Source organism: Triticum dicoccoides, chromosome 2B (genome assembly GCF_002162155.2).
Source record: "Triticum dicoccoides isolate Atlit2015 ecotype Zavitan chromosome 2B, WEW_v2.0, whole genome shotgun sequence".
Taxonomy (NCBI): Eukaryota; Viridiplantae; Streptophyta; class Magnoliopsida; order Poales; family Poaceae; genus Triticum; species Triticum dicoccoides.
Genome location: NC_041383.1, coordinates 230,798,609 through 230,810,693, shown reverse-complemented (window position 1 = coordinate 230,810,693; position 12,085 = coordinate 230,798,609).

Here is a 12,085-nt window from a genome sequence, read left to right as displayed (position 1 = left end):
CCGCAGAGTTGCACACTCTCGTCGGCATAGTCGAACATGCACGACCACTTAGTTTCACAATATTGTCGGCATAGTCGCACATGAATTGTTGTGGTAGGTTCTCATGCCCGGACGCGGAGTTGCACACTCTCGTCGGCATAGTCGCACATGCATGGCCACATAGTTGCACAATCTCGTCTGCGTAGTTGCACATGAATTGTCGTGGGAGGTGCTCACACATGGCCGCGGAGTTGCATACTCTCGGCAGCATAGTTGCACATGCATGACCACAGAGTTGCACAATCTCGTCGGCATAGTCGCACATAAATTACCGCGGGAGGTTCTCACACATGACCGCGGAGTTGCACACTCTCGACAGCATAGCCGCACATGTGGACGAGTGTGCAACTCTCCAGCCGCGCTTGTGAGCTACTACATCAACGAGTGTGTACAGCTTTGCGACCGTGTGCAAGATCTACGCTAACGAGTGTGTGCAACTTTGTGGTCATGTGTGTACGACTATGCCGTCGCGCATGTGCAACTCCTGCAATTGTGTATGATACTATACCAACAAGAGTTTTTCACCACCTCAGCTACCCTTGCGAGTGAGATTTGCTACTTCATATGTTGCCCCGGCCAATTACATATCCAGTCGTGTGCAACTTTGCCTGCTGCTATGGCCAACCATGTACCAGTCTTTGTGAACTTCGTTGCCGCCCCGACCAATTGACTAACGGTCAATGTGTAACTTTTTTCCTATCCGTGCATGTCATGCGGCCTGCTTGTAGCATCGACATGTTTCCAATTTACAGCAGTAGTTGGTTGAGCTTACAACATCGGGTGCGAGACGTCACCTAACGAACTTAGTATGGTCGTGTTGTGCAACTTTTCAATGCTCATATCCAATTGAGAACTACTATATGTGCAACTATAACTACTCCGAATGCCAACAAAAAAATTTGACTAAAAAATAGATCATCAATTTAAGCAAAAACATCGTCTAGCCAACTTAGTGCCGTTCTGTTGTGCAATTTTCCAGTAGTCATATCCAACTTATACTACTACCACAACCAACTTAGTACAACCATGTTCTACCAAAAAAACCTCCAACCTAAACAAAACTCCGGCAAGTCACACCTCATCGGAATCCCTCACGTATGTTAGCACCATCGAGAAAAAGCAGCATCACGAGCGCCTGTGGAGAGGCGTGCTTCTCAGCAACACGACATCTAGGTCGAGAGCCAATCCATCCGATCCCATTTTGCTCGTTGAGAAGATGTGCATGCTCCTGGACACCAAATGCTCTCCGCAGATAGCCTCTGACGGGACCTACCTAAGCAAGATTACATTGCATTGCAATGAAGTTGACAACCAAGTTTACACGTTTCCTGGAATAGAATGCATCACATGAAAGTCAGCGACCGAACTGATGGAGTATGGAGCTGGAATCAGTTGACATAAGCGGCAAAAAGGGCCAGGTTTTCCAGGTTGATTCAATCGAGATCCTCGTGGATCCGTGCATCGACTGAGTCATTGTTGCTGCGTATGTCTGGTGAAGTAAAACACATCGGGAAAATGGAAGGGAAGAAGACAAAAAAATCGAAGGGGTGAGGAGCCTTCCAGTCGAGGCACGCGAAGAGGTGATGGGGTCGTGAGCAGCGCAAAGGGAAGCTCCATGGCGTCGGGAAGGTACAAGAACCGCAGCTTCTCCAGGTTGATTCGGTTGAGATCCTTATGGATCCATGGGTATGCGTCCTGCAGCAGGAACACGAACAGAGTAACAAACATGAGGAGACCACATCCAAATCGAACCGAATCGAAGGGAGAGAGAGGAGAGGAATGGGGAGGCACTTGATAGAGATCCATGGCGTCGCGGGTCCATGGAGAGGAGACCTTCATCGTGGGCGTCCATCGTCGGTCGGCCAGGCGCTCCGACCACAAACCCTAACCCTTATAGAGAAGTAGGAGGGGAACGCCATGGACAGCTAGGTCTGCGGCCTAGGTAGGGAGGAAGGCGAGGGGAGAGGGCGAGGGTGGGCGGCGGAGACGAGGCTGGCGGTGCGTGAGGGTGGCGGCCATGTCGCCGCGGTGGGTGGGGAGTGAATCACGGGAGAGGAAGACTAGACTGGGCGGCAGCTGAGGGGACAAAAAAGCACCTGACTCTAGTGGGCGGCTCGGCTCGGATAAATAGTGCGCACACACGATTTAGAATTTAGGCCGGCCGTTCGGGACGGCTACCGAGCAGCCGGCCGCTCGCTAGACTTGCCCCTAGTTTAATACCATTAACCACGGAGGAGATCCGGAAGATGTCATTGTATACGTGGATTGCCGCGGTTACTTAACTAGATCATTATTAAAGGCCAGTAAATTTAAATTTAGAATTCCACTGCGGTGCGGTGTGGGCCGTCGTATTTTGGATCCGGACGCCACCGGGTGCATGGTCGCCCACCGCTGCTTGCTGCACAGCAAGTGAATAGGAGTATCCTCAGCCCACGGGTTTTCAATCCTGATGTTCGCATTTATCTTAAATTTATTTCAGGATTTTCGATGATGCGTGTTTAGTGGGAGGTGTTTCAGTTGACTACAAGACGTCTACAGTGATTTCATAAAATCTTTAAGATAATATATGCCGACTCAATCTTTTCTAAGGTGGTAATAGAGGTAGGTTGTGCGTGTGTGCGTTCATAGGGGTGAATATATGCGCGTATATATGAGCACTTGCGTCTGTATTGTGTTAAGAATATCTACATCCGTGCACCCTCAAACCGGCCTTAAATGCCCGGGCGGACGGCCCGGTCATAAAAATTCGACCCACACGAGCGCCACAAATGGGCATCGAACTCCCGAGCTGACCGGCACCCCTCATATTCAGCCCAAATGTGTGGTGGATATGAGGGCGCTCGGACGCCGTGTCCGCCACATCGGACTGACGACGAGGTCCCACGCTAAATCGTCCGGAAACCCGATGGTCCGACAGACATCTCCTCCGGTGGGGTGTGAACGACATGTGGTTCCGCTCTGACTCGCAACCCGAGGCCAAATCCAGCTATTTAAGCCGGCTGGCGTCCCCCAACCCTATCTCGTCCACCTCCTCCCTCTCCACGCCACCAACCCGAGCCCATCCACCTCCTCTCTCCCGCTCCGTCGCTCTTCGCACGCTCTCTGGCTTCTCCATGGTCCGGCAAAAGATAACCACCTGCACTATGTTCACGACGGGGCGTCGGTACCAGATTGAGCAAGAGATCCGGGAGGCGTGTCGCGCGCGCCGCCTGCATCGCTGTCGCGCTGCCTCCGGACTTGCTGGAGCCAGAGGAGGAGGAGGAGCGAAAGGAGCAGTAGCCAGCTTCGATGGAGGTGGAGAAGAAGGAGGTGGATGAGGCGGAGCAGCCAAAGCAAGAGCGGCTTCGGGCTTCAACATGGAGGACGCGGAGGCAGAGTTCGCCGTCCCCCAAGCGGACAAGATGGCGGAGCAGCAGGCCATCCTGGAGTCCATCTAGGATGAGGCCTATGTGAAGGTCAACCAGCAATTCATCCGGCAGGAACGGGCGGCAACTGACGCACTCTTCAACGAGGTCGAAGCGAAAATGGATGCAGAGGCTGACACGGAGGAGCCGCAGGAGCCAGCTGCGGTTGTTGCCCATGTACCTGACGGAGCATTAAAATATAGGGTATGCTCGATATGTTGTGCATATGCGCCCGCTTGACTGCAAATTCATTCATAGTTTGTTATAATGAAAGTCACAATGTCAGGGTAAAAAGATGAACCTGGAGAGGTTAAAGTTTAAAGGTAAAACAACAAAAAGAGTCGCCATAGAAGATCCCCAAGGAGGGCCACTACCTCATCCACGACGCACCGGAGGGCTGCCTCCCCGAGCTGACAGGACACGCCTCGCCCAGAGGAGCTGGCCTTGCGGCACACTCCACTGATCAGGCTTTGAATGCTTGACCAGGCTACGAGACTAGCCCGGTGCAGGGCTAGGTCTAGGGCCATCATCATGATAACATGCAAGGCGCAAGATAAGACGGGACACTGGCCTTAAATAAAAGACAGGAGGGTGGTGCGGTGTGTCACGTCGGGGAAGGCACTCGAGTGCCTTATACGGCGTAGTGTCCGGTTATCTCCTGACCGATCGACAGAAGCAAGTGGGCAAAGCAGGACGAATATCTTCCTATGTACGTTGCACTATATTTATTAACAAGACCAAGTGTGGTACCCCCGGATCTTATAAGGGGAGCGTCGGTCGAATAGAAGGACAAGCAACCTTGCATACACCAGCAATTCCACTCCCACACACAAGAACAGGTAGAAGAGAGAGAGAGAATGGTGCTCGGGCACTATAGCTAGTATCCCGACCATCGCCTAACTCACCCCGACCACCTCTTTTGTACACCCAAGCACTTGTATCCTCATGAAGGAAATATGCCCTAGAGGCAATAATAAAGTTATTATTTATTTCCTTATATCATGATAAATGTTTATTATTCATGCTAGAATTGTATTAACAGGAAACATGATACATGCGTGAATACATAGACAAACAGAGTGTCACTAGTATGCCTCTACTTGACTAGCTCGTTAATCAAAGATGGTTATGTTTCCTAGCCATAGACAAAGAGTTGTCATTTGATTAACGGGATCACATCATTGGGAGAATGATGTGATTGACTTGACCCATTTCGTTAGCTTAGTATGTTGCTACTGCTTTCTTCATGACTTATACATGTTCCTATGACTATGAGATTATGCAACTCCCGTTTACCGGAGGAACACTTTGTGTGCTACCAAATGTCACAACGTAACTGGGTGATTATAGAGGTGCTCTACAGGTGTCTCCGAAGGTACTTGTTGGATTGGCGTATTTCGAGATTAGGATTTGTCACTCCGATTGTCGGAGAGGTATCTTTGGGCCCACTCGGTAATGCACATCACTTAAGCCTTGCAAGCATTGCAACTAATGAGTTAGTTGCGGGATGATGTATTACAGAACGAGTAAAGAGACTTGTCGGTAACGAGATTGAACTAGGTATTGAGATACCGACGATCAAATCTCGGGCAAGTAACATACTGATGACAAAGGGAACAACGTATGTTGTTATGCGGTTTGACCAATAAAGATCTTCGTAGAATATGTGGGAGCCAATATAAGCATACAGGTTCCGCAATTGGTTATTGACCGAAGATGTGTCTCGGTCATGTCTACATAGATCTCGAACCCGTAGGGTTCGCACGCTTAAATTTCGATGACGGTTATATTATGAGTTATGTGTTTTGATGTACCGAAGGTAGTTCGGAGTCCCGGATGTGATCATGGACATGACGAGGAGTCTCGAAAGGGTCGACACGTAAAGATCGATATATTGGACGACTATGTTCGGACACCGGAATGGTTTCGGGGAGTATCGGGCATATATCGGAGTACCGGGGGGTTACCGGAACCCCCCTGGGAGACTAATGGGGCTATTGGGCCCTATTGGAGAAGAGGAGGGGCGGCCAAGGGCAGCCGCGTGCCCCCTTCCCTCCCAGTCCGAATTGGACAAGGAGGGGGGGCGGCGCCCCCCTTTCCTTTCCCCCACTCTCTCCTTCCCTCTCCTCTCCTACTCCCACTTGGAAGGGCGGAGTCCTACTCCCGGTGGGAGTAGGACTCCTCATGGGGCGCGCCTAGCGTGGCCGGCCACCTCCCCCTCCTCCACTCCTTTATATACGGGGAGGGAGGCACCCCTTGGAGACACAACAATTGATCCCTTGGATCTCTTAGCCGTGTGCGGTGCCCCCTCCACCATAGTCCACCTTGATAATATCGTAGTGGTGCTTAGGCGAAGCCCTGCATCGATAGAATATCATCATCGTCACCACGCCATCGTGCTGATGGAACTCTCCCTCAAAGCTCGGCTGGATCGGAGTTCGAGGTACGTCATCGAGTTGAACGTGTGCTGAACTCGGAGGTGCCGTGCGTTTGGTACTTGATCGGTCGGATCGTGAAGTGAAGGAAATATGCCCTAGAGGCAATAATAAAGTTATTATTTATTTCCTTATATCATGATAAATGTTTATTATTCATGCTAGAATTGTATTAACCGGAAACATAATACATGTGTGAATACATAGACAAACATAGTGTCACTAGTATGCCTCTACTTGACTAGCTCGTTTATCAAAGATGGTTATGTTTCCTAGTCATGGACAAAAGAGTTGTCATTTGATTAACGGGATCACATCATTGGGAGAATGATGTGATTGACTTGACCCATTTCGTTAGCTTAGTATGTTGCTACTGCTTTCTTCATGACTTATACATGTTCCTATGACTATGAGATTATGCAACTCCCGTTTACCGGAGGAACACTTTGTGTGCTACCAAATGTCACAACGTAACTGGGTGATTATAGAGGTGCTCTACAGGTGTCTCCGAAGGTACTTGTTGGATTGGCGTATTTCGAGATTAGGATTTGTCACTCCGATTGTCGGAGAGGTATCTTTGGGCCCACTCGGTAATGCACATCACTTAAGCCTTGCAAGCATTGCAACTAATGAGTTAGTTGCGGGATGATGTATGACAGAACGAGTAAAGAGACTTGTCGGTAACGAGATTGAACTAGGTATTGAGATACCGACGATCAAATCTCGGGCAAGTAACATACTGATGACAAAGGGAACAACGTATGTTGTTATGCGGTTTGACCAATAAAGATCTTCGTAGAATATGTGGGAGCCAATATAAGCATACAGGTTCCGCAATTGGTTATTGACCGAAGATGTGTCTCGGTCATGTCTACATAGATCTCGAACCCGTAGGGTTCGCACACTTAAATTTCGATGACGGTTATATTATGAGTTATGTGTTTTGATGTACCGAAGGTAGTTCGGAGTCCCGGATGTGATCATGGACATGACGAGGAGTCTCGAAAGGGTCGACACGTAAAGATCGATATATTGGACGACTATGTTCGGACACCGGAATGGTTTCGGGGAGTATCGGGCATATATCGGAGTACCGGGGGGTTACCGGAACCCCCCTGGGAGACTAATGGGGCTATTGGGCCCTATTGGAGAAGAGGAGGGGCGGCCAAGGGCAGCCGCGTGCCCCCTTCCCTCCCAGTCCGAATTGGACAAGGAGGGGGGGCGGCGCCCCCCTTTCCTTTCCCCCACTCTCTCCTTCCCTCTCCTCTCCTACTCCCACTTGGAAGGGCGGAGTCCTACTCCCGGTGGGAGTAGGACTCCTCATGGGGCGCGCCTAGCGTGGCCGGCCACCTCCCCCTCCTCCACTCCTTTATATACGGGGAGGGAGGCACCCCTTGGAGACACAACAATTGATCCCTTGGATCTCTTAGCCGTGTGCGGTGCCCCCTCCACCATAGTCCACCTTGATAATATCGTAATGGTGCTTAGGCGAAGCCCTGCATCGATAGAATATCATCATCGTCACCACGCCATCGTGCTGATGGAACTCTCCCTCAAAGCTCGGCTGGATCGGAGTTCGAGGTACGTCATCGAGTTGAACGTGTGCTGAACTCGGAGGTGCCGTGCGTTTGGTACTTGATCGGTCGGATCGTGAAGTGAAGGAAATATGCCCTAGAGGCAATAATAAAGTTATTATTTATTTCCTTATATCATGATAAATGTTTATTATTCATGCTAGAATTGTATTAACCGGAAACATAATACATGTGTGAATACATAGACAAACATAGTGTCACTAGTATGCCTCTACTTGACTAGCTCGTTTATCAAAGATGGTTATGTTTCCTAGTCATGGACAAAAGAGTTGTCATTTGATTAACGGGATCACATCATTAGGAGAATGATGTGATTGACATGACCCATTCCGTTAGCCTAGCACTTGATCGTTTAGTATGTTGCTATTGCTTTCTTCATGACTTATACATGTTCCTGTAACTATGAGATTATGCAACTCCCATTTACCGGAGGAACACTTTGGGTACTACCAAACATCACAACGTAACTGGGGGATTATAAAGGAGTACTACAGGTGTCTCCGAAGGTACATGTTGAGTTGGCATATTTCGAGATTAGGTTTTGTCACTCCGATTGTCGGAGAGGTATCTCTGGGCCCTCTCGGTAATGCACATCACTATAAGCCTTGCAAGCAATGTGACCAATGAGTTGGTTACGGGATGATGCATTACGTAACGAGTAAAGAGACTTGCCGGTAACGAGATTGAACTAGGTATTGGATACCGATGATCGAATCTCGGGCAAGTAACATACCGATGACAAAGGGAACAACGTATGTTGTTATGCGGTTTGACCGATAAAGATCTTCGTAGAATATGTAGGAGCCAATATGGGCATCCAGGTCCCGCTATTGGTTATTGACCGAGAATAGTTCTAGGTCATGTCTACATAGTTCTCGAACCCGTAGCGTCCGCACACTTAAGGTTTCGATGACAGTTATATTATGAGTTTATGAGTTTTGATGTACCGAAGGAGTTCGGAGTCCCGGATGAGATCGGGGACATGACGAGGAGTCTCGAAATGGTCGAGATGTAAAGATCGATATATTGGACGACTATATTCGGAGTTCGGAAAGGTTCCGAGTGATTAGGGTATTTTTCGGAGTACCGGAGAGTTATGGGAATTCGCCGGGGAGTATATGGGCCTTATTGGGCCATACGGGATTAGAGGAGAGAGGCCGAAAGGAAGGAGGCGCGCAGCCCCCCTCTGGTCCAAATTGGACAAGGGGTGCGGCCCCCTTTTCCTTCCTCCTCTCCCCCTCTTTCCCCCTTCTCCTACTCCAACAAGGAAGGAGGGAGTCCTACTCCCGGTGGGAGTAGGACTCCCCATGGCGCGCCCCCTCCTAGGTCGGCCGCCCCCTCCCCCTTGCTCCTTTATATACGGGGGCAGGGGGGCACCCCATGACACACAAGTTGATCTACGGATCGTTCCTTAGCCATGTGCGGTGCCCCCTTCCACCATATTCCACCTCGGTCATATCGTCGCGGAGTTTAGGCGAAGCTCTGCGCCGGTAGAACATCATCATCGTCACCACGCCGTCGTGCTGACGGAACTCATCTCCGGAGCCTTTGCTGGATCGGAGGGCCGGAGATCGTCATCGAACTGAACGTGTGCTGAACTCGGAGGCCCCGTACGTTCGGTGCTTGGATCGGTCGGATCGTGAAGATGTATGATTACATCAACCGCATTGTGCTAACGCTTCCGCTTATGGTCTACGAGGGTACGTGGATGGATACTCTCCCCTCTCGTTGCTATATCATCACCATGATCTTGCGTGTGCGTAGGAAATTTTTTGAAATTACTACGTTCCCAACAGTGGCATCCGAGCCTAGGTTTTATGCGTTGATGTTATATGCACGAGTAGAACACAAGTGAGTTGTGGGCGATACAAGTCATACTGCTTACCAGCATGTCATACTTTGGTTCGGCGGTATTGTGAGATGAAGCGGCCCGGACCGACATTACGCGTACGCTTACGCGAGACTGGTTTCACCGTTACGAGCACTCGTGCTTAAAGATGACTGGCGGGTGTCTGTCTCTCTCACTTTAGCTGAATCGAGTGTGGCTATGCCCGGTCCTTGCGAAGGTTAAAACAGCACCAACTTGACGAACTATCATTGTGGTTTTTGATGCGTAGGTAAGAACGGTTCTTGCTAAGCCCGTAGCAGCCACGTAAAATTTGCAACAACAAAGTAGAGGACGTCTAACTTGTTTTTGCAGGGCATGTTATGATGTGATATGGTCAAAATGTGATGCTATATTTTATTGTATGAGATGATCATGTTTTGTAACCGAAGTTATCGGCAACTGGCAGGAGCCATATGGTTGTCGCTTTATTGTATGAAATGCAAACGCCCTGTAATTGCTTTACTTTATCACTAAGCGGTAGCGATAGTCGTAGAAGCAATAGATGGCGTAACGACAACGATGCTACGATGGAGATCAAGGTGTCGCGCCGGTGACGATGGTGATCATGACGGTGCTTTGAAGATGGAGATCACAAGCACAAGATGATGATAGCCATATCATATCACTTATATTGATTGCATGAGATGTTTATCCTTTATGCATATTATCTTGCTTTGATTGACGGTAGCATTTTAAGATGATCTCTCACTAATTATCAAGAAGTGTTCTCCCTGAGTATGCACCGTTGCGAAAGTTCTTCGTGCTGAGACACCACATGATGATCGGGTGTGATAGGCTCTACGTTCAAATACAACGGGTGCAAAACAGTTGCACACGCGGAATACTCAGGTTATACTTGACGATCCTAGCATATACAGATATGGCCTCGGAACACGGAGACCGAAAGGTCGAGCGTGAATCATATAGTAGATATGATCAACATAGCGATGTTCACCATTGAAACTACTCCATCTCACGTGATGATCGGACATGGTTTGGTTGATTTGGATCACGTGATCACTTAGATGACTAGAGAGATGCCTATCTAAGTGGGAGTTCTTAAGTAATATGATTAATTGAACTTAAATTTATCATGAACTTAGTCCTGGTAGTATTTTGCAAATTATGTTGTAGATCAATAGCTCGCGTTGTTGCTTTCACGTGTTTATTTTGATATGTTCCTAGAGAAAACTATGTTGAAAGATGTTAGTAGCAATGATGCGGATTGGATCCGTGATCTGAGGTTCATCCTCATTGCTGCGCAGAAGAATTATGTCCTTGATGCACCGCTAGGTGACAAACCTATTGCAGGAGCAGATGCAGACGTTATGAACGTTTGGCTATCTCAATATGATGACTACTTGATAGTTTAGTGCACCATGCTTAACAGCTTAGAATCGGGACTTCAAAGACGTTTTAAACGTCATGGACCATATAAGATGTTCCAGGAGTTGAAGTTAATATTTCCAGCAAATACCCGAGTTGAGAGATATGAAGTCTCCAACAAGTTCTATAGCTAAAAGATGGAGGAGAATCGCTCAACAAGTGAGCATGTGCTCAGATTGTCTGGGTACTTCAATCGCTTGAATCAAGTGGGAGTTAATCTTCCAGATAAGATAGTGATTGACAGAATTCTCTAGTCACCATCACTAAGTTACTAGAACTTCGTGATGAACTATAATATGCAAGGGATGACGAAAATGATTCCCGAGCTCTTCGTGATGTTGAAATCGACGAAGGTAGAAATCAAGAAAGAGCATCAAGTGTTGATGATTGACAAGACCACTAGTTTCAAGAAAAGGGCAAAGGGAAAGAAAGGGAAACTTCAAGTAGAATGACAAGCAAGTTGTCACTCCCGTGAAGAAGACCAAAGCTGGACCAAAGCCTGAAACTGAGTGCTTACACTGCAAAGGAAATGGTCACTAGAAGCGGAAATGCCCTAAATATTTGGTGGATAAGAAGGATGGCAAAGTGAACAAGGAAATTCTCATTCCAGTCTGAGGGGATATCTGAAGCTACCGATCCGGGATCTCACTCAAATCCAAACCTAGCACTTTTGTATTTATTGCTTCTCCTTTTAGCAATGACTGGTGGATGCCTCTTTTCTACCTTAGAAATCGTTTTTTTATGTACCTTCTCCCTCTCTACACCTTTTTTCCGCCTCGCCGCCCAGAGATTCGATTCGGAACTCTTATATGTCCAAGGTCAATATGGAAATTCTTTCAGATATATTTGACACACAGGTGTTTGATGTGTGCCTTACTAGTGTTTATAGTAACACCTGAGTATTTTATACTTGTTCGGTTGCTAAGATTAGTAACTCGAAACAGGAGTTACAGAATAAACAGAGACTAGTTTAAGGGGAAGTGACGATGAGTGTTGGAAGTAGTTCCAAGATTGATATGATCATCATCGCACACTCCCTATACTTTTGGGATTAGTGTTAAACCTAAATAAATGTTATTTGGCGTTTGCGTTGAGCATGAATATGATTTGATCATGTTTATTGCAATACAGTTATTCATTTAAAATCAGAGAATAATTGTTGTTCTGTTTACATGAATAAAACCTTTAATGGTCATACACCCAATGAAAATAGTTTGTTGGATCTCGATCGTAGTGATACACATATTCATAATATTGATGCCAAAAGATGCAAAGTTAATAATGATAGTGCAACTTATTTGTGGCACTGCCGTTTGGGTCATATCGGTGTAAAGCGCA